The 26,887-nt window shown below is 41.2% G+C and overlaps 16 pseudogenes; 7 read left to right on the top strand and 9 right to left on the bottom strand.

The window, feature by feature from the left end:
- Nucleotides 1-232: 232 nt before the first annotated feature.
- LOC146727184 (5S ribosomal RNA) lies at nt 233-352 on the bottom strand (annotated as a pseudogene).
- Nucleotides 353-448: 96 nt separating this feature from the next.
- Nucleotides 449-568, bottom strand: LOC146727183 (5S ribosomal RNA; annotated as a pseudogene).
- A 94-nt stretch (nt 569-662) lies between these two features.
- On the bottom strand, nt 663-782 carry LOC146727182 (5S ribosomal RNA; annotated as a pseudogene).
- A 310-nt stretch (nt 783-1,092) lies between these two features.
- LOC146727181 (5S ribosomal RNA) lies at nt 1,093-1,212 on the bottom strand (annotated as a pseudogene).
- A 96-nt stretch (nt 1,213-1,308) lies between these two features.
- Nucleotides 1,309-1,428, bottom strand: LOC146727180 (5S ribosomal RNA; annotated as a pseudogene).
- A 96-nt stretch (nt 1,429-1,524) lies between these two features.
- Nucleotides 1,525-1,644, bottom strand: LOC146727179 (5S ribosomal RNA; annotated as a pseudogene).
- A 279-nt stretch (nt 1,645-1,923) lies between these two features.
- LOC146727178 (5S ribosomal RNA) lies at nt 1,924-2,043 on the bottom strand (annotated as a pseudogene).
- A 313-nt stretch (nt 2,044-2,356) lies between these two features.
- On the bottom strand, nt 2,357-2,476 carry LOC146727177 (5S ribosomal RNA; annotated as a pseudogene).
- Nucleotides 2,477-2,572: 96 nt separating this feature from the next.
- LOC146727176 (5S ribosomal RNA) lies at nt 2,573-2,691 on the bottom strand (annotated as a pseudogene).
- A 292-nt stretch (nt 2,692-2,983) lies between these two features.
- LOC146727175 (5S ribosomal RNA) lies at nt 2,984-3,103 on the top strand (annotated as a pseudogene).
- A 294-nt stretch (nt 3,104-3,397) lies between these two features.
- LOC146727174 (5S ribosomal RNA) lies at nt 3,398-3,517 on the top strand (annotated as a pseudogene).
- A 767-nt stretch (nt 3,518-4,284) lies between these two features.
- Nucleotides 4,285-4,404, top strand: LOC146727173 (5S ribosomal RNA; annotated as a pseudogene).
- Nucleotides 4,405-4,500: 96 nt separating this feature from the next.
- On the top strand, nt 4,501-4,620 carry LOC146727172 (5S ribosomal RNA; annotated as a pseudogene).
- Nucleotides 4,621-4,716: 96 nt separating this feature from the next.
- On the top strand, nt 4,717-4,836 carry LOC146727171 (5S ribosomal RNA; annotated as a pseudogene).
- A 96-nt stretch (nt 4,837-4,932) lies between these two features.
- LOC146727170 (5S ribosomal RNA) lies at nt 4,933-5,051 on the top strand (annotated as a pseudogene).
- A 96-nt stretch (nt 5,052-5,147) lies between these two features.
- Nucleotides 5,148-5,267, top strand: LOC146727169 (5S ribosomal RNA; annotated as a pseudogene).
- The last annotated feature ends 21,620 nt before the right edge of the window (nt 5,268-26,887 follow it).

Here is a 26,887-nt window from a genome sequence, read left to right as displayed (position 1 = left end):
AAATCATGGAAAAAAGTTTGTATGTACGGTGGAATAAAATGTTGGTCTTCCATTCAAGTACTAACCACGCCCGATGCAGCTTAACTTCAGTGATCGGACGAGAACTGGTGTATTCTGCAATGGTTCGGCAGTAGGCTGAATATTCGTCCGAATTGTATATCATTTAATGCTTCGTCTAGGCAAAAAACACGGGAAAAAGGTTAGTATGTACGGTGGAATGAAAATGTTGATGACCCTAATGCACGTGGTATTCCCAGCCTGTCTCCCATGCAAGTACTAACCACACCCGATGCAGCTTAACTTCAGTGATCGGACGAGAACTGGTGTATTCTGCAATGGTTTGGCAGTAGGCTGAATATTCGTCGGAATTGGATGTCATTTAATGCTACGATTAGGCAAAAAATCATGGGTAAAAGTAAGTATGTAATGTGGTATTAAAAAGTTGATGAGCATACTGCACATGGTATTCTCAGCCGGTCTCCCATGCAAGTACTAACCACGCACGATGTAGCTTAAATTCAGTGATCGAACGGGAACTGGTGTGTTCTGCAATGGTTTGACAGTAGGCTGAATATTCGTCGGAATTGGATGTCATTTAATGCTTCGGCTAGGCAAAAAATCATGGAAAATTGTGTATGTGCGGTGGAATAAAAATGTTCATCAGCCTACTGCACGTAGTATTCCCATCCGGTCTCCCATGCAAGTACTAACCACTCCCGATGCAGCTTAACTTCAGTGATCGGACGAGAACTGGTGTACTATGCAATGGTTTGGCAGTAGGCTGAAAATTTGTCGGAATTGGATGCCATTTAATGCTTCGGATAGGCAAATAATCCCGGAAATAAGTTAGTATGTACGGTGGAATAAAAAATTTAATGTGTCTACTGCACGTGATATTCCCAGCAGGTCTCTCATGCAAGCACTAACCACGCCCGATGCAGCTTAACTTCAGTGATCGGACGAACACTGGTGTATTCTGCAATGGATTGGCAGTAGGCTGAATTTTCGTCGGAATTGGATGTCATTTAATGCTTCGGCTAGGTAAAAAATCATGGAAAATTTTGTATGTACGGTGGAATAAAAATGTTCATCAGCCTACTGCACGTAGTATTCCCAGCCGGTCTCCCATGCAAGTACTAACCACGCCCGATGCAGCTTAACTTCAGTGATCGGACGAGAACTGGTGTATTCTGCAATGGTTTGGCAGTAGGCTGACTATTTGTCCGAATTGTATATCATTTAGTGATTCGTCTAGGCAAAAAATCATGGGAAACAGTTAGTATGTAATGTGGAATAAAAATGTTGATAAGCCTACTGCACGTGGTATTCAAAGCAGGTCTCCCATGCAAGTACTAACCACGCCCGATGCAGCTTAACTTCAGTGATCGGACGAGAACTGGTGTAGTCTGCAATGGTTTGGCGGTAGGCTGAATATTCGACGGAATTAGATGTAATTTAATACTTCGGCTAGGCAAAAAATCCCGGGAAAAACTTAGTATGTACTGCGGAACAAAATTTTTGATAAGCCTACTGCACGTGGTATTCACAGCATGTCTCCCATGCAAGTACTAACCACGCCCGATGCAGCTTAAATTCAGTGATCGGACGAGAACTGGTGTATTCTGCAATGGTTTGGCAGTAGGCTGAATATTCGTCGGAATTGGATGTAATTTAATACTTCGGCTAGGCAAATAATCATGGAAAAAAGTTTGTATGTACTGTGGAATAAAATGTTGGTCTTCCATTCAAGTACTAACCACGCCCGATGCAGATTAACTTATGTGATCAAACGAGAACTGGTGTATTCTGCAATGGTTTGGCAGTAGGCTGAATACTCGTCGGAATTGGATGTCATTTAATGCTACGGCTAGGGAAATATCATGGGAAAAAGATAGTAAGTAATGCGGAATAAAAATGTTAATGTGCCTACTGCACGTAATATTCTCAGCCGGTCGATCATGCAAGTACTAACCACGCCCGATGCAGCTTAACTTCAGTGATCGGACGAGAACTGGTGTATTCTGCAATGGTTTGGCTGTAGGCTGTATATTTGTCGGAATTGGATGTAATTCAATACTTCGGCTAGGCAAATAATCCCGGGAATAAGTTAGTATGTACGGTGGAATAAAAATGTTGATGAGCCTAATGCACGTGTTATTCTCAGCCGGCATCCAATGCAAGTAACTAACCACGCCCGATGCAGCTTAACTTCAGTGATCAAACGAGAACTGGTGTATTCTGCAATGGGTTGGCAGTAGGCTAAATATTCGTTGGACTTGGATGTCATTTAAGGCTTCGGCTAGGCAAAAAATCACGCGAAAAATTGAGTATGTACGGTGGAATAAAAATGTTGATGAGCCTACTGCATGTGGTATTCTCAGCCGGTCTCCCATGCAAGTACTAACCACGCCCGGTGGAGCTTAACGTCAGTGATCCGACGAGAACTGGTGTATTTTGCTATGGATTGGCAGTAGGCTGACTATTCGTCGGAATTGGATGTCATTTAATGCTTCGGCTAGGCAAAGAATCCAGGAAAAAAGTTAGTATGTTCTGTGGAATAACATTTTTGATGAGCCTACTGCACGTGGTATTCCCACCAGTCTCCCATGCAAGTACTAACCTTGCCCGATGCAGATTAACTTCAGTGATCGGTCGAGAACTGGGGTATTCTGCATTGGTTTGGCAGTAGGCTGAATATTCGTTGCAATTGGATGTCATTTATTGCTTCGGCTAGGCAAAAAGTGATATCCAATTCCGGCGAATATTCAGCCTACTGCCAAACCATTGCAGAATACACCAGTTCTCGTACAATCACTGAAGTTAAGCTGCATCAGGCGTGGTCAGTACTTGCATGGGAGACAGGCACGGAATACCACGTGCAGTAGGCTGATGAACATTTTCATTCCACTGTACATACTAACTGTTTCCATAATTTTTTACCTAGCCGAAGCAATAAATTACCTCCAATTGCAAATAATATTCAGCCTACTTCCAAACCATTGCATAATACACCAGTTCTCGTCCGATCACTGAAGTTAATCTGCATCGGGCGTGGTTAGTACTTGCATGGGAGACCGACTGAGAATACCAAGTGCAGTAGGCTCATCAACAATTTTATTCTCCCGTACATACTAACTTTTTCCCGCGATTTTTTGTCTAGTCAAAGCGTTAAACGACATCCAATTCCGACGAATTTTCATCCCACTGACAAACCATTGCAGAATATACCAGTTCTCTTCCGATCACTGAAGTTAAGCCCACCGGACGTGGTTAGTACTTGCATGGGAGACTGTCTGAGAATACCACATGCAGTACATGTACATACTAACTTTTTCGCGGGATTTTTTGCCTAGCCGAAGCATTAAACGACATCCAATTCCGACGAAAAAAATATTCAGCCTACTGCCAACCCATTGCATAATACACCAGTTCTCGTCCGATCACTGAAGTTAAGCTGCATCGGGCGTGGTTCGTACTTGCATGGGAGACCGGCTGGGAATACCACGTGCCGTAGGCTCATCAACTTTTTTATTCCACATTACATACTAACTTTTTCCTATGATTTTTATTCGACCGTACATACTAACTTTTTTCCATGATTTTTTGCTTAGCCGAAGCATTAAATGACATCAAATTGCTACGAATATTCAGGCTACTGCCGAACCAGAATACACCAGTTATAGTCCGATCACTGAAATTAATCAGCATCGGCCATGGTTAGTACTTGCATGGGAGACCGGTTGGGAATACCACGTGCAGTAGGCTTATCAACATTTTTATTCCACCGTAAATACCAACATTTTTCCGGGATTTGTTGCCTAGCCGAAGCATTAAATGACATCCAATTGCGATGAATGTTTAGCCCACTGACAAACCATTGCAGAATACACTAGTTCTCGACCGATCACTGAAGTTAATCTCACCGGACGTGGTTAGTACTTGCATGGGAGACCGGCTGAGAATATCACGTGCTCATCAACATTTTTATTCCACATTACATACTAACATTTTCCATGATTTTTTGCCTAGCCGTAGCATTGAATGACATCCAATTCCGACGAATATTCAGCCTTCTGCCAAACCATTGCAGAATACACCAGTTCTCGTCCCATCACTTAAGTTAAGCTGCATCGGGCGTGGTTAGTATTTGCATGGGAGACAGGTTGGGAATACCACGAGCAGTACGCTGATTAAAATTTTTATTCCACCATATGTACAAACTTTTTTCAATGATTTTTTGCCTAGCCGAAGCATTAAATGACATCCAATTCGTTCGAATGTTCAGCCTACTGCCAAACCATTGCAGAGTACACCAGTTCTCGTCCGATCACTGAAGTTCAGCTGCATCGGGCGTGGTTAGTACTTGCATAGGAGACCAGCTGGGAATACCACGAGCAGTACGCTGATGAAAATTTTTATTCCACCATATGTACAAACTTTTTTCAATGATTTTTTGCCTAGCCGAAGCATTAAATGACATCCAATTCGGTCGAATATTCAGCCTACTGCCAACCCATTGCAGAATACACCACTACTCGTCTGATCACTGAAGTTTAGCTGCATCGGGCATGGTTAGTACTTGCATGGGAGACCGGCTGGGAATACCACGTGCAGTAGGCTTATTAACATTTTTATTCCACCGTACATGCCAACTTTTTCCACGGACTTTTTCCCTAGCCCAAGCGTTAAATGACATCCAATTCTGATGAATACTTAGCCTACTGCCAAACCATTGCAGAATACATCAGTTCTCGTCCGTTCACTGAACTTAAGCTGCATCGGGCGTGGTTAGTACTTGCATGGGAGACCGGCTGGGAATACCACGTGCAGTAGGCTCATCAACAATTTTATTCCACATTACATACTAACTTTTTCCTATGATTTTTTGCCTAGCCGTAGCATTAAATGACATCCAATTCAGACAAATATTCAGCCTACTGCCAAACTATTGCAGAATACACCAGTTCTCGTCCGATCACTGAAGTTAAGCTGCATCGTCGTGGTTAGTACTTGCATGGGAGACCGCCTGGGAATACCACGTGCAGTAGGCTGATGAACATTTTTATTCCACCGTTCATACTAACTTTTTTCCATGATTTTTTGCCTAGTCGAAGCATTAAATGACATCCAATTGCGACGAATATTCAGCCTACTGTCAAACCAATGCAGAATACACCAGTTCTCGTCCGATCACTGAAGTTAAGCCGCATCGGGCGTGGTTAGTACTTGCACTGGAGACCAGCTGGGAATACCACGTTATGTAGGCTCATCAACATTTTTATTCCACATTACATAAAAACTTTTTCCCATGATTTTTTGCCTAGACGAAGCATTAAATGCAGAAAAGCAGTGGCAAAGTACTGAAAAGTAGAGGCAAAGTGCTGAAAATTGTGGCAAAGTACTGAAAAGTGGTGGCAAAGTACTGAAAAGGGTGGCAAAGTACTGCAAAGTTGTGGCAATGACGTAGCAAAGTAATGAAAAGAGTGGCAAAGTACAGACAATTTGTGGCAAAGTGCTGAAAAGTTGTGGCAAAGTACTGAAATGTGTGGCAAAGTACTGAAAAATTGTGGCAAAGTCGTGGCAAAGTACTGAAAAGTTGTGGCAAAGTGCTGAAAAGTGTGGCAAAGTACTGAAAAGTTGTGGCAAAGTCGTGGCAAAGTACCGAAAAGTTGTGGCAAAGTACTGAAAAGTGTGGCAAAGTACTGAAAAGTTGTGACAAAGTCGTGGCAAAGTACTGAAAAGTGTGGCAAAGTACTGAAAAGTTTTGGCAAAGTGCTGAAAAGTAGAGGAAAAGTACTGAAAAGTGTGGCAAAGTACTGAAAAGTTGTGGCAAAGTACTGAAAATTAGTGGCAAAGTGCAAAAAAGTGTGGCAAAGTACTGAAAAGTTGTGGCAAAGTGCTGAAAAGTAGTGGCAAAGTACTGAAAAGCTGTGGCAAAGTACTGAAAAGTGTGGCAAAGTACTGAAAAGTTGTGGCAAAGTCGTGGCAAAGTACAGAAAAGTTGTGGCAAAGTGCTGAAAAGTAGTGGCAAAGTACTGAAAAGTGTGGCAAGGTCCTGAAAAGTGTGGCCAAGTACTGAAAAGTTGTGGCAAAGTGCTGAAAAGTAGTGGCAAAGTGCTGAAAAGTGTGCAAGGTACTGAAAAGTTGTGGCAAAGTGCTGAAAATTAGTGGCAAAGTACTGAAAAGCAGATGCAAAGTAATGAAAATGGTGGCAAAGTACTGCAAAGTTGTGGCAAAGTCATGGCAAAGTACTGAAATGTTGTGGCAAAGTGCTGAAAAGTGTGGCAAAGTAATGAAAAGTTGTGGCAAAGTCCTGGAAATGTACAGAAAAGTGTGTTAATGTAATGAAAATTGTGGCAAAGTACTGAAAAGTTGTGGCAAAGTCGTTGCAAAGTACTGAAAAGTATGGCAAAGTACTGAAAAGTTGTGGCAAAGTGCTGAAAAGTAGTGGCAAAGTACTGAAAAGCAGTGGCAAAGTACTGAACAGAGTGGCAAAGTACTGAAAAGTTGTGGCAAAGTCGTGGCAAAGTACTGAAAAGTGTGGCAAAGTAATGAAAAGTTGTGGCAAAGTACTGAAAGGCAGTGGCGAAGTGCTGAAAAGTAGTGGCAGAGTACTGAAAAGCAGTGGCAAAGAACTGAAAAGTTGTGGCAAAGTGCCGAAAAGTAGTGGCAAAGTACTGAAAAGTGTGGCAAAGTCCTGAAAAGTGTGGCCAAGTACTGAAAAGTTGTGGCAAAGTGCTGAAAAGTAGTGGCAAAGTAGTGAAAAGCAGTGGCAAAGTGTTGAAAAGTGTGGCAAAGTGATGAAAAGTAGTGGCAAAGTACTGAAAAATTGTGGCAAAGTGCTGAAAAGTAGTGGCAAAGTACTGAAAAGTGTGTCAAAGTACTGAAAAGTTGTGGCAAAGTCGTGGCAAAGTGCTGAAAAGTGTGCAAAGTACTGACAAGTTGTGGCAAAGATCTGAAAATTAGTGGCAAAGTACTGAAAAGCAGTTGCAAGTACTGAAAATGGTGGCAAAGTACTGCAAAGTTGTGGCAAAGTCGTGGCAAAGTACTGAAAAGTTGTGGCAAAGTGCTGAAAAGTAGTGGCAAAGTACTGAAAAGCTGTGGCAAAGTACATAAAGTGTGGCAAAGTACTGAAAAGTTGTGGCAAAGTCGTGGCAAAGTACAGAAAAGTTGTGGCAAAGTGCTGAAAAGTAGTGGCAAAGTACTGAAAAGTGTGGCAAGGTCCTGAAAAGTGTGTCCAAGTACTGAAAAGTTGTGGCAAAGTGCTGAAAAGTAGTGGCAAAGTACTGAAAAGTGTGCAAGGTACTGAAAAGTTGTGGCAAAGTGCTGAAAAGTAGTGGCAAAGTACAGAAGAGTTGTGGCAAAGTCGTGGCAAAGTGCTGAAAAGTAGTGGCAAAGTAGTGGCAAATTGCTGAAAAGTGTGCAAGGTACTGAAAAGTTGTGGCAAAGTGCTGAAAATTAGTGGCAAAGTACTGAAAAGCAGTTGCAAAGTAATGAAAATGGTGGCAAAGTACTGCAAAGTTGTGGCAAAGTCATGGCAAAGTACTGAAATGTTGTGGCAAAGTGCTGAAAAGTGTGGCAAAGTAATGAAAAGTTGTGGCAAAGTCGTGGAAATGTACTGAAAAGTGTGTTAATGTACTGAAAATTGTGGCAAAGTACTGAAAAGTTGTGGCAAAGTCGTTGCAAAGTACTGAAAAGTATGGCAAAGTACTGAAAAGTTGTGGCAAAGTGCTGAAAAGTAGTGGCAAAGTACTGAAAAGCAGTGGCAAAGTACTGAACAGAGTGGCAAAGTACTGAAAAGTTGTGGCAAAGTCGTGGCAAAGTACTGAAAAGTGTGGCAAAGTAATGAAAAGTTGTGGCAAAGTACTGAAAGGCAGTGGCGAAGTGCTGAAAAGTAGTGGCAGAGTACTGAAAAGCAGTGGCAAAGAACTGAAAAGTTGTTGCAAAGTGCTGAAAAGTTGTGGCAAAGTACTAAAAAGCAGTGGCAAAGTACTGAAAAGTGTGGCAAAGTCGTGGCAAAGTACTCAACAGTGTGGCAAAGTACTGAAAAGTTGTGGCAAAGTGCTGAAAAGTAGAAGCAAAGTACTGAAAAGTGTGGCAAAGTACTGAAAAGTTGTGGCAAAGTGCTGAAAAGTAGTGGCAAAGTACTGAAAAGTAGTGGCAAAGTGCTGAAAAGTGTGGCAAAGTACAGAAAAGTTGTGGCAAAGTGCTGAAAAGTAGTGGCAAAGTACTGAAAAGTGTGGCAAAGTCCTGAAAAGTGTGGCCAAGTACTGAAAAGTTGTGGCAAAGTGCTGAAAAGTAGTGGCAAAGTAGTGAAAAGCAGTGGCAAAGTGTTGAAAAGTGTGGCAAAGTGATGAAAAGTAGTGGCAAAGTACTGAAAAATTGTGGCAAAGTGCTGACAAGTAGTGGCAAAGTACTGAAAAGTGTGGCAAAGTACTGAAAAGTTGTGGCAAAGTCGTGGCAAAGTGCTGAAAAGTAGTGGCAAAGTAGTGGCAAAGTGCTGAAAAGTGTGCAAAGTACTGACAAGTTGTGGCAAAGATCTGAAAATTAGTGGCAAAGTACTGAAAAGCAGTTGCAAGTACTGAAAATGGTGGCAAAGTACTGCAAAGTTGTGGCAAAGTCGTGGCAAAGTACTGAAAAAGAGTGGCAAAGTACAGAAAGGTTGAGGCAAAGTGCTGAAAAGTAGTGGCAAAGTACTGAAAAGTGTGGCAAAGAACTGAAAAGTTGTGGCAAAGTCATGGCAAAGTACTGCAATGTTGTGGCAAAGTGCTGAAAAGAGTGGCAAAGTACTGAAAAGTTGTGGCAAAATCGTGGAAAAGTACTGAAAAGTGTGGCAAAGTACTGAAAAGTGTGGCCAAGTACTGAAAAGTTGTGGCAAAGTGCTGAAAAGTAGTGGCAAAGTGCTGAAAAGTGTGCAAGGTACTGAAAAGTTGTGGCAAAGTGCTGAAAAGTAGTGGCAAAGTACAGAAGAGTTGTGGCAAAGTTGTGGCAAGGTACTGAAAAGTTGTGGCAAAGTGCTGAAAATTAGTGGCAAAGTACTGAAAAGCAGTTGCAAAGTAATGAAAATGGTGGCAAAGTACTGCAAAGTTGTGGCAAAGTCATGGCAAAGTACTGAAATGTTGTGGCAAAGTGCTGAAAAGTGTGGCAAAGTAATGAAAAGTTGTGGCAAAGTCGTGGAAATGTACTGAAAAGTGTGTTAATGTACTGAAAATTGTGGCAAAGTACTGAAAAGTTGTGGCAAAGTCGTTGCAAAGTACTGAAAAGTATGGCAAAGTACTGAAAAGTTGTGGCAAAGTGCTGAAAAGTACTGGCAAAGTACTGAAAAGCAGTGGCAAAGTACTGAACAGAGTGGCAAAGTACTGAAAAGTTGTGGCAAAGTCGTGGCAAAGTACTGAAAAGTGTGGCAAAGTAATGAAAAGTTGTGGCAAAGTACTGAAAGGCAGTGGCGAAGTGCTGAAAAGTAGTGGCAGAGTACTGAAAAGCAGTGGCAAAGAACTGAAAAGTTGTTGCAAAGTGCTGAAAAGTTGTGGCAAAGTACTAAAAAGCAGTGGCAAAGTACTGAAAAGTGTGGCAAAGTCGTGGCAAAGTACTCAACAGTGTGGCAAAGTACTGAAAAGTTGTGGCAAAGTGCTGAAAAGTAGAAGCAAAGTACTGAAAAGTGTGGCAAAGTACTGAAAAGTTGTGGCAAAGTGCTGAAAAGTAGTGGCAAAGTACTGAAAAGTAGTGGCAAAGTGCTGAAAAGTGTGGCAAAGTACAGAAAAGTTGTGGCAAAGTGCTGAAAAGTAGTGGCAAAGTACTGAAAAGTGTGGCAAAGTCCTGAAAAGTGTGGCCAAGTACTGAAAAGTTGTGGCAAAGTGCTGAAAAGTAGTTGCAAAGTAGTGAAAAGCAGTGGCAAAGTGTTGAAAAGTGTGGCAAAGTGATGAAAAGTAGTGGCAAAGTACTGAAAAATTGTGGCAAAGTGCTGACAAGTAGTGGCAAAGTACTGAAAAGTGTGGCAAAGTACTGAAAAGTTGTGGCAAAGTCGTGGCAAAGTGCTGAAAAGTAGTGGCAAAGTAGTGGCAAAGTGCTGAAAAGTGTGCAAAGTACTGACAAGTTGTGGCAAAGATCTGAAAATTAGTGGCAAAGTACTGAAAAGCAGTTGCAAGTACTGAAAATGGTGGCAAAGTACTGCAAAGTTGTGGCAAAGTCGTGGCAAAGTACTGAAAAAGAGTGGCAAAGTACAGAAAAGTTGAGGCAAAGTGCTGAAAAGTAGTGGCAAAGTACTGAAAAGTGTGGCAAAGAACTGAAAAGTTGTGGCAAAGTCATGGCAAAGTACTGCAATGTTGTGGCAAAGTGCTGAAAAGAGTGGCAAAGTACTGAAAAGTTGTGGCAAAATCGTGGAAAAGTACTGAAAAGTGTGGCAAAGTACTGAAAAGTGTGGCAAAGTACTGAACAGTTGTGGCAAAGTCGTGGCAAAGGAATGACAAGTGTGGCAAAGTACTGAAAAGTTGTGACACAGTTCTGAAAAGTAGTGGCAAAGTACTGAAAGGTAGTGGCAAAGTGCTGAAAAGTGTGGCAAAGTACTGAAAAGTTGTGGCAAAGTGCTGAGAAGTAGTGGCAAAGTACTGAAAAGCAGTGGAAAAGTATTGAAAAGTGTGGCAAAGTACTGAAAAGTTGTGGCAAAGTCGTGGCAAAGTACTGAAAAGTGTGGCAAAGTGCTGAAAAGTTTTGCAAAATGCTGAAAAGTAGTGGCAAAGTAATGAAAAGTGTGGCAAAGTACTGAAAACTTGTGGCAATGTGCTGAAAAGCCTTGGCAAAGTACTGAAAAGTGTGGCAAAGTACAGAAAAGTTGTGGCAAAGTGCTGAAAAGTAGTGGCAAAGTACTGAAAAGTGTGGCAAAGTACTGAAATGTTGTGGCAAAGTGCTGAAAAGTGTGGCAAAGTAGTGAAAAGTTGTGGCAAAGTCGTGGAAAAGTACTGAAAAGTGTGGCAAAGTACTGAAACGTTGTGGCAAAGTCGTGGCAAAGTACTGAAAAGTGTGGCAAAGTACTGAAAAGTTGTGACAGAGTTCTGAAAAGTAGTGGCAAAGTACTGAAAGGTAGTGGCAAAGTGCTGAAAAGTGTGGCAAAGTACTGAAAAGTTGTGGCAAAGTGCTGTAAAGTAGTGGCAAAGTACTGAAAAGCAGTGGCAAAGTACTGAAAAGTGTGGCAAAGTACTGAAAAGTTGTGGCAAAGTCGTGGCAAAGTACTGAAAAGTGTGGCAAAGTACTGAAAAGTTTTGTCAAAATGCTGAAAAGTAGTGGCAAAGTAATGAAAAGTGTTGCAAAGTACTGAAAAGTTGTGGCAAAGTGCTGAAAAGCCTTGGCAAAGTACTGAAAAGCAGTGGCAAAGTACTGAACAGAGTGGCAAAGTACTGAAAAGTTGTGGCAAAGTCGTGGCAAAGTACTGAAAAGTGTGGCAAAGTAATGAAAAGTTGTGGCAAAGTACTGAAAGGCAGTGGCGAAGTGCTGAAAAGTAGTGGCAGAGTACTGAAAAGCAGTGGCAAAGAACTGAAAAGTTGTTGCAAAGTGCTGAAAAGTTGTGGCAAAGTACTAAAAAGCAGTGGCAAAGTACTGAAAAGTGTGGCAAAGTCGTGGCAAAGTACTCAACAGTGTGGCAAAGTACTGAAAAGTTGTGGCAAAGTGCTGAAAAGTAGAAGCAAAGTACTGAAAAGTGTGGCAAAGTGCTGACAAGTAGTGGCAAAGTACTGAAAAGTGTGGCAAAGTACTGAAAAGTTGTGGCAAAGTCGTGGCAAAGTGCTGAAAAGTAGTGGCAAAGTAGTGGCAAAGTGCTGAAAAGTGTGCAAAGTACTGACAAGTTGTGGCAAAGATCTGAAAATTAGTGGCAAAGTACTGAAAAGCAGTTGCAAGTACTGAAAATGGTGGCAAAGTACTGCAAAGTTGTGGCAAAGTCGTGGCAAAGTACTGAAAAAGAGTGGCAAAGTACAGAAAAGTTGAGGCAAAGTGCTGAAAAGTAGTGGCAAAGTACTGAAAAGTGTGGCAAAGAACTGAAAAGTTGTGGCAAAGTCATGGCAAAGTACTGCAATGTTGTGGCAAAGTGCTGAAAAGAGTGGCAAAGTACTGAAAAGTTGTGGCAAAATCGTGGAAAAGTACTGAAAAGTGTGGCAAAGTACTGAAAAGTGTGGCAAAGTACTGAACAGTTGTGGCAAAGTCGTGGCAAAGGAATGACAAGTGTGGCAAAGTACTGAAAAGTTGTGACACAGTTCTGAAAAGTAGTGGCAAAGTACTGAAAGGTAGTGGCAAAGTGCTGAAAAGTGTGGCAAAGTACTGAAAAGTTGTGGCAAAGTGCTGAGAAGTAGTGGCAAAGTACTGAAAAGCAGTGGAAAAGTATTGAAAAGTGTGGCAAAGTACTGAAAAGTTGTGGCAAAGTCGTGGCAAAGTACTGAAAAGTGTGGCAAAGTGCTGAAAAGTTTTGCAAAATGCTGAAAAGTAGTGGCAAAGTAATGAAAAGTGTGGCAAAGTACTGAAAACTTGTGGCAATGTGCTGAAAAGCCTTGGCAAAGTACTGAAAAGTGTGGCAAAGTACAGAAAAGTTGTGGCAAAGTGCTGAAAAGTAGTGGCAAAGTACTGAAAAGTGTGGCAAAGTACTGAAATGTTGTGGCAAAGTGCTGAAAAGTGTGGCAAAGTAGTGAAAAGTTGTGGCAAAGTCGTGGAAAAGTACTGAAAAGTGTGGCAAAGTACTGAAACGTTGTGGCAAAGTCGTGGCAAAGTACTGAAAAGTGTGGCAAAGTACTGAAAAGTTGTGACAGAGTTCTGAAAAGTAGTGGCAAAGTACTGAAAGGTAGTGGCAAAGTGCTGAAAAGTGTGGCAAAGTAAAGAAAAGTTGTGGCAAAGTGCTGTAAAGTAGTGGCAAAGTACTGAAAAGCAGTGGCAAAGTACTGAAAAGTGTGGCAAAGTACTGAAAAGTTGTGGCAAAGTCGTGGCAAAGTACTGAAAAGTGTGGCAAAGTACTGAAAAGTTTTGTCAAAATGCTGAAAAGTAGTGGCAAAGTAATGAAAAGTGTTGCAAAGTACTGAAAAGTTGTGGCAAAGTGCTGAAAAGCCTTGGCAAAGTACTGAAAAGTGTGGCAACGTACTGAAAAGTTGTGGCAAAGTGCTGAAACGTAGTGGCAAAGTACTGAAAAGTAGTGGCAAAGTGCTGAAAAGTGTGGCAAAGTACTAAAAAGTTGTGGCAAAGTGCTGAAAAGTAGTGGCAAAGTACTGAAAAGTTGTGGCAAAGTACTGAAAGGCAGTGGCGAAGTGCTGAAAAGTAGTGGCAAAGTACTGAAAAAGTGTGGCAAAGTACTGAAAAGTTGTGGCAAAGTGCTGAAAAGTTGTGGCAAAGTACTGAAAAGCAGTGGTAAAGTACTGAAAAGTGTGGCAAAGTACTGAAAAGTTGTGGCAAAGTCGTGGCAAAGTACTGAACAGTGTGGCAAAGTACTGAAAAGTTGTGGCAAAGTGTTGAAAAGTAGAGGCAAAGTACTGAAAAGTGTGGCAAAGTACTGAAAAATTGTGGCAAAGTGCTGGAAAATAGTGGCAAAGTGCTGAAAAGTAGTTGCAAAGTAATGAAAAGTGTGGCAAAGTCATGAAAAGTGTGGCCAAGTACTAAAAAGCGTGGCAAAGTACAGAAAAGTTTTGGCAAAGTGCTGAAAAGTAGTGGCAAAGTACTGAAAAGTGTGGCAAAGTACTCAAAAGTTGTGGCAAAATCGTGGCAAAGTACTGAAAAGTGTGGCAAAGTACTGCAAAGTTGTGGCAATGTGCTGAAAAGTAGTGGCAAAGTACTGAAAAGTAGTGGCAAAGTGATGAAAAGCGTGGCAAAGTACAGAAAAGTTGTGGGAAAGTGCCGAAAAGTAGTGACAAAGTACTGAAAAGTGTGGCAAAGTACTGAAAAGTTGTGGCAAAGTCGTGGCAAAGTGCTGAAAAGTAGTGGCAAAGTGCTGAAAAGCAGTGGCAGAGTACTGAAAAGTAGTGGCAAAGTGCTGAAAAGCGTGGCAAAGTACAGAAAAGTTGTGGGAAAGTGCCGAAAAGTAGTGGCAAAGTACTGAAAAGTGTGGCAAAGTAATGACAAGTTGTGGCAAAGTCGTGGCAAAGTGCTGAAAAGTAGTGGCAAAGTGCTGAAAAGTGTGCAAAGTACTGAAAAGTTGTGGCAAAGATCTGAAAATTAGGGGCAAAGTACTAAAAAGCAGTTGCAATGTACTGAAAATAGTGGCAAAGTACTGCAAAGTTATGGCAAAGTCGTGGCAAAGTACTGATAAAGTGTGGTAAAGTACAGAAAAGTTGTGGCAAAGTGCTGAAAAGTAGTGGCAAAGTACTGAAAAGCAGTGGCAAAGTACTGAAAAGTGTGGCAAAGTACTGAAAAGTTGTGGCAAAGTCGTGGCAAAGTACTGAAAAGTGTGGCAAAGTACTGAAAAGTTTTGTCAAAATGCTGAAAAGTAGTGGCAAAGTAATGAAAAGTGTTGCAAAGTACTGAAAATTTGTGGCAAAGTGCTGAAAAGCCTTGGCAAAGTACTGAAAAGTGTGGCAACGTACTGAAAAGTTGTGGCAAAGTGCTGAAACGTAGTGGCAAAGTACTGAAAAGTAGTGGCAAAGTGCTGAAAAGTGTGGCAAAGTACTAAAAAGTTGTGGCAAAGTGCTGAAAAGTAGTGGCAAAGTACTGAAAAGTTGTGGCAAAGTACTGAAAGGCAGTGGCGAAGTGCTGAAAAGTAGTGGCAAAGTACTGAAAAAGTGTGGCAAAGTACTGAAAAGTTGTGGCAAAGTGCTGAAAAGTTGTGGCAAAGTACTGAAAAGCAGTGGTAAAGTACTGAAAAGTGTGGCAAAGTACTGAAAAGTTGTGGCAAAGTCGTGGCAAAGTACTGAACAGTGTGGCAAAGTACTGAAAAGTTGTGGCAAAGTGCTGAAAAGTAGAGGCAAAGTACTGAAAAGTGTGGCAAAGTACTGAAAAATTGTGGCAAAGTGCTGGAAAATAGTGGCAAAGTGCTGAAAAGTAGTTGCAAAGTAATGAAAAGTGTGGCAAAGTCATGAAAAGTGTGGCCAAGTACTAAAAAGCGTGGCAAAGTACAGAAAAGTTTTGGCAAAGTGCTGAAAAGTAGTGGCAAAGTACTGAAAAGTGTGGCAAAGTACTCAAAAGTTGTGGCAAAATCGTGGCAAAGTACTGAAAAGTGTGGCAAAGTACTGCAAAGTTGTGGGAAAGTGCTGAAAAGTAGTGGCAAAGTACTGAAAAGTAGTGGCAAAGTGATGAAAAGCGTGGCAAAGTACAGAAAAGTTGTGGGAAAGTGCCGAAAAGTAGTGACAAAGTACTGAAAAGTGTGGCAAAGTACTGAAAAGTTGTGGCAAAGTCGTGGCAAAGTGCTGAAAAGTAGTGGCAAAGTGCTGACAAGCAGTGGCAGAGTACTGAAAAGTAGTGGCAAAGTGCTGAAAAGCGTGCAAAGTACAGAAAAGTTGTGGGAAAGTGCCGAAAAGTAGTGGCAAAGTACTGAAAAGTGTGGCAAAGTAATGACAAGTTGTGGCAAAGTCGTGGCAAAGTGCTGAAAAGTAGTGGCAAAGTGCTGAAAAGTGTGCAAAGTACTGAAAAGTTGTGGCAAAGATCTGAAAATTAGGGGCAAAGTACTAAAAAGCAGTTGCAATGTACTGAAAATAGTGGCAAAGTACTGCAAAGTTATGGCAAAGTCGTGGCAAAGTACTGATAAAGTGTGGTAAAGTACAGAAAAGTTGTGGCAAAGTGCTGAAAAGTAGTGGCAAAATACTGAAAAGCAGTGGCAAAGTACTGAAAAGTGTGGCAAAGTACTGAAAAGTTGTGGCAAAGTCGTGGCAAAGTACTGAAAAGTGTGGCAAAGTACTGAAAAGTTTTGTCAAAATGCTGAAAAGTAGTGGCAAAGTAATGAAAAGTGTTGCAAAGTACTGAAAAGTTGTGGCAAAGTGCTGAAAAGCCTTGGCAAAGTACTGAAAAGTGTGGCAACGTACTGAAAAGTTGTGGCAAAGTGCTGAAACGTAGTGGCAAAGTACTGAAAAGTAGTGGCAAAGTGCTGAAAAGTGTGGCAAAGTACTAAAAAGTTGTGGCAAAGTGCTGAAAAGTAGTGGCAAAGTACTGAAAAGTTGTGGCAAAGTACTGAAAGGCAGTGGCGAAGTGCTGAAAAGTAGTGGCAAAGTACTGAAAAAGTGTGGCAAAGTACTGAAAAGTGTGGCAAAGTACTAAAAAGTTGTGGCAAAGTGCTGAAAAGTAGTGGCAAAGTACTGAAAAGTTGTGGCAAAGTACTGAAAGGCAGTGGCGAAGTGCTGAAAAGTAGTGGCAAAGTACTGAAAAAGTGTGGCAAAGTACTGAAAAGTTGTGGCAAAGTGCTGAAAAGTTGTGGCAAAGTACTGAAAAGCAGTGGTAAAGTACTGAAAAGTGTGGCAAAGTACTGAAAAGTTGTGGCAAAGTCGTGGCAAAGTACTGAACAGTGTGGCAAAGTACTGAAAAGTTGTGGCAAAGTGCTGAAAAGTAGAGGCAAAGTACTGAAAAGTGTGGCAAAGTACTGAAAAATTGTGGCAAAGTGCTGGAAAATAGTGGCAAAGTGCTGAAAAGTAGTTGCAAAGTAATGAAAAGTGTGGCAAAGTCATGAAAAGTGTGGCCAAGTACTAAAAAGCGTGGCAAAGTACAGAAAAGTTTTGGCAAAGTGCTGAAAAGTAGTGGCAAAGTACTGAAAAGTGTGGCAAAGTACTCAAAAGTTGTGGCAAAATCGTGGCAAAGTACTGAAAAGTGTGGCAAAGTACTGCAAAGTTGTGGGAAAGTGCTGAAAAGTAGTGGCAAAGTACTGAAAAGTAGTGGCAAAGTGATGAAAAGCGTGGCAAAGTACAGAAAAGTTGTGGGAAAGTGCCGAAAAGTAGTGACAAAGTACTGAAAAGTGTGGCAAAGTACTGAAAAGTTGTGGCAAAGTCGTGGCAAAGTGCTGAAAAGTAGTGGCAAAGTGCTGAAAAGCAGTGGCAGAGTACTGAAAAGTAGTGGCAAAGTGCTGAAAAGCGTGGCAAAGTACAGAAAAGTTGTGGGAAAGTGCCGAAAAGTAGTGGCAAAGTACTGAAAAGTGTGGCAAAGTAATGACAAGTTGTGGCAAAGTCGTGGCAAAGTGCTGAAAAGTAGTGGCAAAGTGCTGAAAAGTGTGCAAAGTACTGAAAAGTTGTGGCAAAGATCTGAAAATTAGGGGCAAAGTACTAAAAAGCAGTTGCAATGTACTGAAAATAGTGGCAAAGTACTGCAAAGTTATGGCAAAGTCGTGGCAAAGTACTGATAAAGTGTGGTAAAGTACAGAAAAGTTGTGGCAAAGTGCTGAAAAGTAGTGGCAAAATACTGAAAAGCAGTGGCAAAGTACTGAAAAGTGTGGCAAAGTACTGAAAAGTTGTGGCAAAGTCGTGGCAAAGTACTGAAAAGTGTGGCAAAGTACTGAAAAGTGTTGTCAAAATGCTGAAAAGTAGTGGCAAAGTAATGAAAAGTGTTGCAAAGTACTGAAAAGTTGTGGCAAAGTGCTGAAAAGCCTTGGCAAAGTACTGAAAAGTGTGGCAACGTACTGAAAAGTTGTGGCAAAGTGCTGAAACGTAGTGGCAAAGTACTGAAAAGTAGTGGCAAAGTGCTGAAAAGTGTGGCAAAGTACTAAAAAGTTGTGGCAAAGTGCTGAAAAGTAGTGGCAAAGTACTGAAAAGTTGTGGCAAAGTACTGAAAGGCAGTGGCGAAGTGCTGAAAAGTAGTGGCAAAGTACTGAAAAAGTGTGGCAAAGTACTGAAAAGTTGTGGCAAAGTGCTGAAAAGTTGTGGCAAAGTACTGAAAAGCAGTGGTAAAGTACTGAAAAGTGTGGCAAAGTACTGAAAAGTTGTGGCAAAGTCGTGGCAAAGTACTGAACAGTGTGGCAAAGTACTGAAAAGTTGTGGCAAAGTGCTGAAAAGTAGAGGCAAAATACTGAAAAGTGTGGCAAAGTACTGAAAAATTGTGGCAAAGTGCTGGAAAATAGTGGCAAAGTGCTGAAAAGTAGTTGCAAAGTAATGAAAAGTGTGGCAAAGTCATGAAAAGTGTGGCCAAGTACTAAAAAGCGTGGCAAAGTACAGAAAAGTTTTGGCAAAGTGCTGAAAAGTAGTGGCAAAGTACTGAAAAGTGTGGCAAAGTACTCAAAAGTTGTGGCAAAATCGTGGCAAAGTACTGAAAAGTGTGGCAAAGTACTGCAAAGTTGTGGGAAAGTGCTGAAAAGTAGTGGCAAAGTACTGAAAAGTAGTGGCAAAGTGATGAAAAGCGTGGCAAAGTACAGAAAAGTTGTGGGAAAGTGCCGAAAAGTAGTGACAAAGTACTGAAAAGTGTGGCAAAGTACTGAAAAGTTGTGGCAAAGTCGTGGCAAAGTGCTGAAAAGTAGTGGCAAAGTGCTGAAAAGCAGTGGCAGAGTACTGAAAAGTAGTGGCAAAGTGCTGAAAAGCGTGGCAAAGTACAGAAAAGTTGTGGGAAAGTGCCGAAAAGTAGTGGCAAAGTAATGAAAAGTGTGGCAAAGTAATGACAAGTTGTGGCAAAGTCGTGGCAAAGTGCTGAAAAGTAGTGGCAAAGTGCTGAAAAGTGTGCAAAGTACTGAAAAGTTGTGGCAAAGATCTGAAAATTAGGGGCAAAGTACTAAAAAGCAGTTGCAATGTACTGAAAATAGTGGCAAAGTACTGCAAAGTTATGGCAAAGTCGTGGCAAAGTACTGATAAAGTGTGGTAAAGTACAGAAAAGTTGTGGCAAAGTGATGAAAAGTAGTGCAAAGTACTGAAAAGTGTGGCAAAGTACTGAAAAATTGGTGGCAAAGTCGTGGCAAAGTGCTGCAAGTAGTGGCAAAGTACTGAAAAGTAGTGGCAAAGTGCTGAAAAGTGTGCAAAGTACTGAAAAGTTGTGGCAAAGATCTGAAAATTAGGGGCAAAGTACTAAAAAGCAGTTGCAATGTACTGAAAATAGTGGCAAAGTACTGCAAAGTTATGGCAAAGTCGTGGCAAAGTACTGATAAAGTGTGGCAAAGTACAGAAAAGTTGTGGCAAAGTGCTGAAAAGTAGTGGCAAAGTACTGAAAAGTTGTGGCAAAGACGTGGAAAAGTACTGAAAAGTGTGGCAAATTACTGAAAAGTGTGGCAAAGTACTCAAAAGTTGTGGCAAAATCGTGGCAAAGTACTGAAAAGTGTGGCAAAGTACTGCAAAGTTGTGGCAAAGTCCTGAAAAGTAGTGGCAAAGTACTGAAAAGAAGTGGCAAAGTTTTGAAAAGTGTAGCAAAGTGATGAAAAGTAGTAGCAAAGTACTGAACATTTGTGGCAAAGTGCTGAAAAGTAGTGGCAAAGTACTGAAAAGTGTGGCAAAGTACTCAAAAGTTGTGGCAAAATCGTGGCAAAGTACTGGAAAGTGTGGCAAAGTACTGAAAAGTTGTGGCAAAGTGCTGAAAAGTTGTGGCAAAGTACTGAAAAGCAGTGGTAAAGTACTGAAAAGTGTGGCAAAGTACTGAAAAGTTGTGGCAAAGTCGTGGCAAAGTACTGAACAGTGTGGCAAAGTACTAAAAAGTTGTGGCAAAGTGCTGAAAAGTAGTGGCAGAGTACTGAAAAGTAGCGGCAAAGTGCTGAAAAGCGTGGCAAAGTACAGAAAAGTTGTGGGAAATTGCCGAAAAGTAGTGGCAAAGTACTGAAAAGTGTGGCAAAGTAATGACAAGTTGTCGCAAAGTCGTGGCAAAGTGATGAAAAGTAGTGGCAAAGTGCTGAAAAGTGTGCAAAGTACTGAAAAGTTGTGGCAAAGATCTGAAAATTAGGGGCAAAGTACTAAAAAGCAGTTGCAATGTACTGAAAATAGTGGCAAAGTACTGCAAAGTTATGGCAAAGTCGTGGCAAAGTACTGATAAAGTGTGGCAAAGTACAGAAAAGTTGTGGCAAAGTGCTGAAAAGTAGTGGCAAAGTACTTTGCCACACTTTTCAGCACTTTGCCACAACTTTTCAGTACTTTGCCACACTTTTCAGCACTTTGCCACTACCTTTCAGTACTTTGCCACTACTTTTCAGAACTTCGTCACAACTTTTCAGTACTTTGCCACACTTTTCAGTACTTTGCCACGACTTTGCCACAACTTTTCAGTACTTTGCCACACTTTTCAGTACTTTGCCACACTTTTCAGCACTTTGCCACAACATTTCAGTACTTTGCCATGACTTTGCCACAACTTTTCAGTACTTTGCCACACTTTTCTGTACTTTGCCACTACTTTTCAGCACTTTGCCACAACTTTTCTGTACTTTGCCACACTTTTTCAGTACTTTGCCACGACTTTGCCAACACTTTTCAGTACTTTGCCACACTTTTCAGTACTTTGACACACTTTTCAGTACTTTTCCACGACTTTGCCACAACTTTTCAGTACTTTGCCACATTTTTCAGCACTTTGCCACAACATTTCAGTACTTTGCCATGACTTTGCCACAACTTTTCAGTACTTTGCCACACTTTTCAGCACTTTGCCACTACTTTTCAGTACTTTGCCACTACTTTTCGGCACTTTGCCACTACTTTTCAGAACTTTGCTTCACTTTTCAACACTTTGCCACTGCTTTTCAGTACTTTGCCACTTCTTTTCAGCACTTTGCCACAACTTTTCAGTACTTTGCCACACTTTTTCAGTACTTTGCCACTACTTTTCAGCACTTCGCCACTGCCTTTCAGTACTTTGCCTCAACTTTTCAGTAATTTGCCACTATATTTCAGCACTTTGCCCAACTTTTCAGTACTTGGCCACACTTTTCAGGACTTTGCCACTGCTTTTCACTACTTTGCCACTACTTTTCAGCACTTTGCCACAACTTTTCAGTACTTGGCCACACTTTTCAGTACTTTGCCACACTTTTCAGTACTTTGCCACTACTTTTCAGCACTTTGCCACAACTTTTCAGTACTTTGCCACACTTTTCAGCACTTAGCCACTACTTTTCAGTACTTTGCCACTACTTTTCAGCACTTTGCCACAACTTTTCAGTACTTTGCCACTCTTTTCAGTACTTTGCCTCTACTTTTCAGCACTTTGCCACAACTTTTCAGTACTTTGCCACACTGTTGATTATTTTGCCACGACTTTGCCACAATTTTTCAGTACTTTGCCACACTTTTTAGTACTTTGCCACTGCTTTTCAGTACTTTGCCACAACTTTTCAGCACTTTGCCACAACTTTTCAGTACTTTGCCACTGCTTTTCAGTACTTTGCCACAACTTTTCAGCACTTTGCCACAACTTTTCAGTACTTTGCCACACTTTTTCATTACTTTGCCACTACTTTTCAGCACTTCGCCACTGCCTTTCAGTACTTTGCCACTACTTTTCAGTACTTTGCCACACTTTTCAGTACTTTGCCACGACTTTGCCACAACTTTTCAGTACTTTGCCACACTTTTCATTACTTTGCCACTGCTTTTCAGTACTTTGCCACTACTTTTCAGTACTTTGCCACAACTTTTCAGTACTTTGCCACACTTTTCAGCACTTTGCCACTACCTTTCAGTACTTTGCCACTGCTTTTCAGAACTTTGCCACAAGTTTTCAGTACTTTGCCACACTTTTCAGTACTTTGCCACGACTTTGCCACAACCTTTCAGTACTTTGCCACACTTTTCAGTACTTTGCCACACTTTTAAGTACTTTTCCACGACTTTGTCACAACTTTTCAGTACTTTGCCACACTTTTCAGCACTTTGCCACAACATTTCAGTACATTGCCATGACTTTGCCACAACTTTTCAGTACTTTGCCACAATTTTCAGTACTTTGCCACGACTTTGCCACAACTTTGCAGTACTTTGCCACCATTTTCATTACTTTGCAACTGCTTTTCAGTACTTTGCCACTAATTTTCAGCACTTTGCCACAACTTTTCAGTACCTTGCACACTTTTCAGCACTTTGCCACTACTTTTCAGTACTTTGCCACTACTTTTCAGCACTTTGCCACGACTTTGCCACTACTTTTCAGTACTTTGCCACATTTTTCAGTACTTTGCCACTACTTTTCAGCACTTTGCCACAACTTTTCTGTACTTTGCCACGCTTTTCAGTACTTTGCCAAGACTTTGCCACAACTTTTCAGTACTTTGCCACTACTTTTCAGCACTTAGCCACAACTTTGCAGTACTTTGCCACACTTTTCAGTACATTGCCACGACTTTGCCACAACTTTTGAGTACTTTGCCACACTTTTCAATACTTTGCCACGACTTTGCCACAACTTTTCAGTTCTTTGCCACACTTTTCAGTACTTTGCCACTGCTTTTCATTACTTTGCCACTACTTTTCAGCACTTTGCCACAACTTTTCAGTACTTTGCCTCACTTTTAACAGTACTTTGCCTCTACTTTTCAGCACTTTGCCACTACTTTGCAGTACTTAGCCACACTTTTCAGTACTTTGCCACGACTTTGCCACAACTTTTGAGTACTTTGCCACACTTTTCAGTAATTTGCCACTACTTTTCCTCACTTTGCCACACTTTTCAACACTTTGCCACTGCTTCTCAGTACTTTGCCACTACTTTTCAGCACTTTGCCACAATTTTTCAGTAATTGGCCACACTTTTCAGTACTTTGCCACTACTTTTCAGCACTTTGCCACAACTTTTCAGTACTTTGCCACGACTTTGCCACAACTTTTCAGTACTTTGCCACACTTTTCAGTACTTTGCCACTGCTTTTCAGTACTTTGCCACTAATTTTCAGCACTTTGCCACAACTTTTCAGTACTTTGCCACACTTTTCAGTACTTTGCCACTACTTTTCAGCACTTTGCCACAACTTTTCTGTACTTTGCCACGATTTTCAGTACTTTGCCACGACTTTGCCACACCTTTTCAGTACTTTGCCACACTTTTCAGCACTTTGCCACTACTTTTCAGTACTTTGCCACTATTTTTCAGCACTTTGCCACAACTTTGCAGTACTTTGCCACACTTTTCAGTACTTTGCCACGATTTTGCCACAACTTTTGAGTACTTTTCCACACTTTTCAGTACTTTGCCACTACTTTTCAGCACTTTGCCACAACTTTTCAGTACTTTGCCACTACTTTTCATCACTTTGCCACACTTTTCAACACTTTGCCACAACTTTTCAGTACTTGGCCACACTTTTCAGGACTTTGCCACACTTTTCAGTAATTTGCCACTACTTTTCAGCATTTTGCCACAACTTTTCAGTACTTTGCCACACGTTGCCACAACTTTTCAGGACTTTGCCACATTTTTCAGTACTTTGCCACGACATTGCCACAACTTTGCAGTACTTTGCCACCATTTTCAGTACATTGCAACTGCTTTTCAGTACTTTGCCACTAATCTTCAGTACTTTGCCACAACTTTTCAGTACTTTGCCACTACTTTTCAGTACTTTGCCACTACTTTTCAGCACTTTGCCACGACTTTGCCACAACTTGTCAGTACTTTGCCTCACTTTTCAGTACTTTGCCACTACTTTTCAGCACTTTGCCACAACTTTTCTGTACTTTGCCACGCTTTTCAGTACTTTGAAACGACTTTGCCACAACTTTTCAGTACTTTGCCACACTTTTCAGTACTTTGCCACTACTTTTCAGGACTTTGCCACTACTTTTCAGCACTTTGCCACAACTTTGCAGTAATTGCCACACTTTACAGTACTTTGCCACGACTTTGCCACAACTTTTAAGTACTTTGCCACATATTTCAGTACTTTGCCACTACTTTTCAGCACTTTGCCACAACTTTTCAGTACTTTGCCACACTTTTCAGTACTTTGCCTCTACTTTTCAGCACTTTGCCACAACTTTTCAGAACTTTGCCACACTTTTCAGTACTTTGCCACGACTTTGCCACAACTTTTAAGTACTTTGCCACTACTATTCAGTACCTTGCCACTACTTTTCAGCACTTTGCCACAACTTTTCAGTACTTTGCCAAACTTTTCAGTACTTTGCCTCTACTTTTCAGCACTTTGCCACAACTTTTCAGTACTTTGCCACACTTTTCAGTACTTTGCCACGACTTTGCCACAACTTTGCACTAGTTTGCCACACTTTTCAGCACTTCGCCACTGCCTTTCAGTACTTTGCCATAACTTTTCAGTACTTTGCCACTACTTTTCAGCACTTTGCCACAACTTTTCAGTACTTTGCCACACTTTTCAGCACTTTGCCACTACTTTTCAGTACTTTGCCACTACTTTTCAGCACTTTGCCACAACTTTTCAGTACTTTGCCATACTTTTCATTACTTTGCCACTACTTTTCACCATTTTGACAAAACTTTTCAGTACTTTGCCACGACTTTGCCACAACTTTGCCACGACTTTGCCACAACTTTTCAGTACTTTGCCACACTTTTCAGTACTTTGCCACTGCTTTTCAGTACTTTGCCACTACTTTTCAGCACTTTGCCACAACTTTTCAGTACTTTGCCATACTTTTCAGTACTTTCCCACGACTTTGCCACAACTTTGCCACGACTTTGCCACAACTTTTCAGTACTTTGCCACACTTTTCAGTACTTTGCCACTGCTTTTCAGTACTTTGCCACTACTTTTCAGCACTTTGCCACAACTTTTTAGTACTTTGCCACACTTTTCAGCACTTTGCCACTACCTTTCAGTACTTTGCCACTACTTTTCAGAACTTTGCCACAACTTTTCAGTACTTTGCCACGACGTTGCCACAACTTTTCAGTACTTTGCCACACTTTTCAGTACTTTGCCACACTTGTCAGTACTTTTCCACGACTTTGCCACAACTTTTCAGTATTTTGTCACACTTTTCAGCACTTTGCCACAACATTTCAGTACTTTGCCATGACTTTGCCACAACTTGTCAGTACTTTGCCACACTTTTCATTACTTTGCCACTACTTTTCAGCACTTTGTCACAACTTTTCTGTACTTTGCGACACTTTTCACTACTTTGCCACGACTTTGCCACAACTTTACAGTACTTTGCCACCCTTTTCAGTACTTTGCAACTGCTTTTCAGTACTTTGCCACTAATTTTCAGCTCATTGCCACAACTTTTCAGTAATTTGGCTCACTTTTCAGCACTTTGCCACTACTTTTCAGTACTTTGCCACTACTTTTCAGCACTTTGCCACAACTTTTCAGTACTTTGCTACTACTTTTCATCACTTTGCTACACTTTTCAACACTTTGCCACTGCTTTTCAGTACTTTGCCACAACTTTTCAGCACTTTGCCACAACTTTTCAGAACTTTGCCACACTTTTTTAGTTCTTTGCCACTACTTTTCAGCACTTCGCCACTGCCTTTCAGTACTTTGCCACAACTTTTCAGTACTTTGCCACTACTTTTCAGCAATTTGCCACAACTTTTAGTACTTTGCCACACTTTTCAGCACTTTGCCACTACTTTTCAGTACTTTGCCACTACTTTTCAGCACTTTGCCACAACTTTTCAGTACTTTGCCACACTTTTCAGTACTTTGCCAAGGCTTTTCAGCACTTTGCCACAACTTTTTCAGTACTTTGCCACACTTTTCAGCACTTTGTCACTACTTTTCAGCATTTTGACAACACTTTTCAGTACTTTGCCACACTTTTCAGTACTTTGCCACGACTTTGCTACAACTTTTCAGTACATTGCCACACTTTTCAGTACTTTGCCAAGGCTTTTCAGCACTTTGCCACAACTTTTCAATACTTTGCCATAGTTTTCAGTACTTTGCCACTACTTTTCACAATTTTGACTAAACTTTTCTGTACTTTGCCACGACTTTGCCACAACTTTGCCACGACTTTGCCACAACTTTTCAGTACTTTGCCACACTTTTCATTACTTTGGCACCGCTTTTCAGTACTTTGCCACTACTTTTCAGCACTTTGCCACAACTTGTCAGTACTTTGCCACACTTTTCAGCACTTTGCCACTACCTTTCAGTACTTTGCCGCTGCTTTTCAGAACTTTGCCACAACTTTACAGTACTTTGCCACGACTTTGCCACAACTTTTAAGTACTTTGCCACACTTTTCAGTACTTTGCCACTACGTTTCAGCACTTTGCCACAACTTTTCAGTACTTTGCCACACTTTTCAGTACTTTGCCTCTACTTTTCAGCACTTTGCCACAACTTTTTCAGTACTTTGCCACACTTTTCAGTACTTTGCCACGACTTTTCAGTATTTTGTCACACTTTTCAGCACTTTGCCACAACATTTCAGTACTTTGCCATGACTTTGCCACAACTTGTCAGTACTTTGCCACACTTTTCATTACTTTGCCACTACTTTTCAGCACTTTGTCACAACTTTTCTGTACTTTGCGACACTTTTCACTACTTTGCCACGACTTTGCCACAACTTTACAGTACTTTGCCACCCTTTTCAGTACTTTGCAACTGCTTTTCAGTACTTTGCCACTAATTTTCAGCTCATTGCCACAACTTTTCAGTAATTTGGCTCACTTTTCAGCACTTTGCCACTACTTTTCAGTACTTTGCCACTACTTTTCAGCACTTTGCCACAACTTTTCAGTACTTTGCTACTACTTTTCATCACTTTGCTACACTTTTCAACACTTTGCCACTGCTTTTCAGTACTTTGCCACAACTTTTCAGCACTTTGCCACAACTTTTCAGAACTTTGCCACACTTTTTTAGTTCTTTGCCAGTACTTTTCAGCACTTCGCCACTGCCTTTCAGTACTTTGCCACAACTTTTCAGTACTTTGCCACTACTTTTCAGCACTTTGCCACAACTTTTAGTACTTTGCCACACTTTTCAGCACTTTGCCACTACTTTTCAGTACTTTGCCACTACTTTTCAGCACTTTGCCACAACTTTTCAGTACTTTGCCACACTTTTCAGTACTTTGCCAAGGCTTTTCAGCACTTTGCCACAACTTTTTCAGTACTTTGC

This window comes from Saccoglossus kowalevskii, unplaced genomic scaffold (assembly GCF_978046115.1).
Source record: "Saccoglossus kowalevskii unplaced genomic scaffold, keSacKowa6.1 SCAFFOLD_24, whole genome shotgun sequence".
NCBI classification, from domain to species: domain Eukaryota; kingdom Metazoa; phylum Hemichordata; class Enteropneusta; family Harrimaniidae; genus Saccoglossus; species Saccoglossus kowalevskii.
The sequence above is the reverse complement of the archived record's forward strand: the minus strand, read 5'-3'. Positions and strand labels throughout refer to the sequence as shown.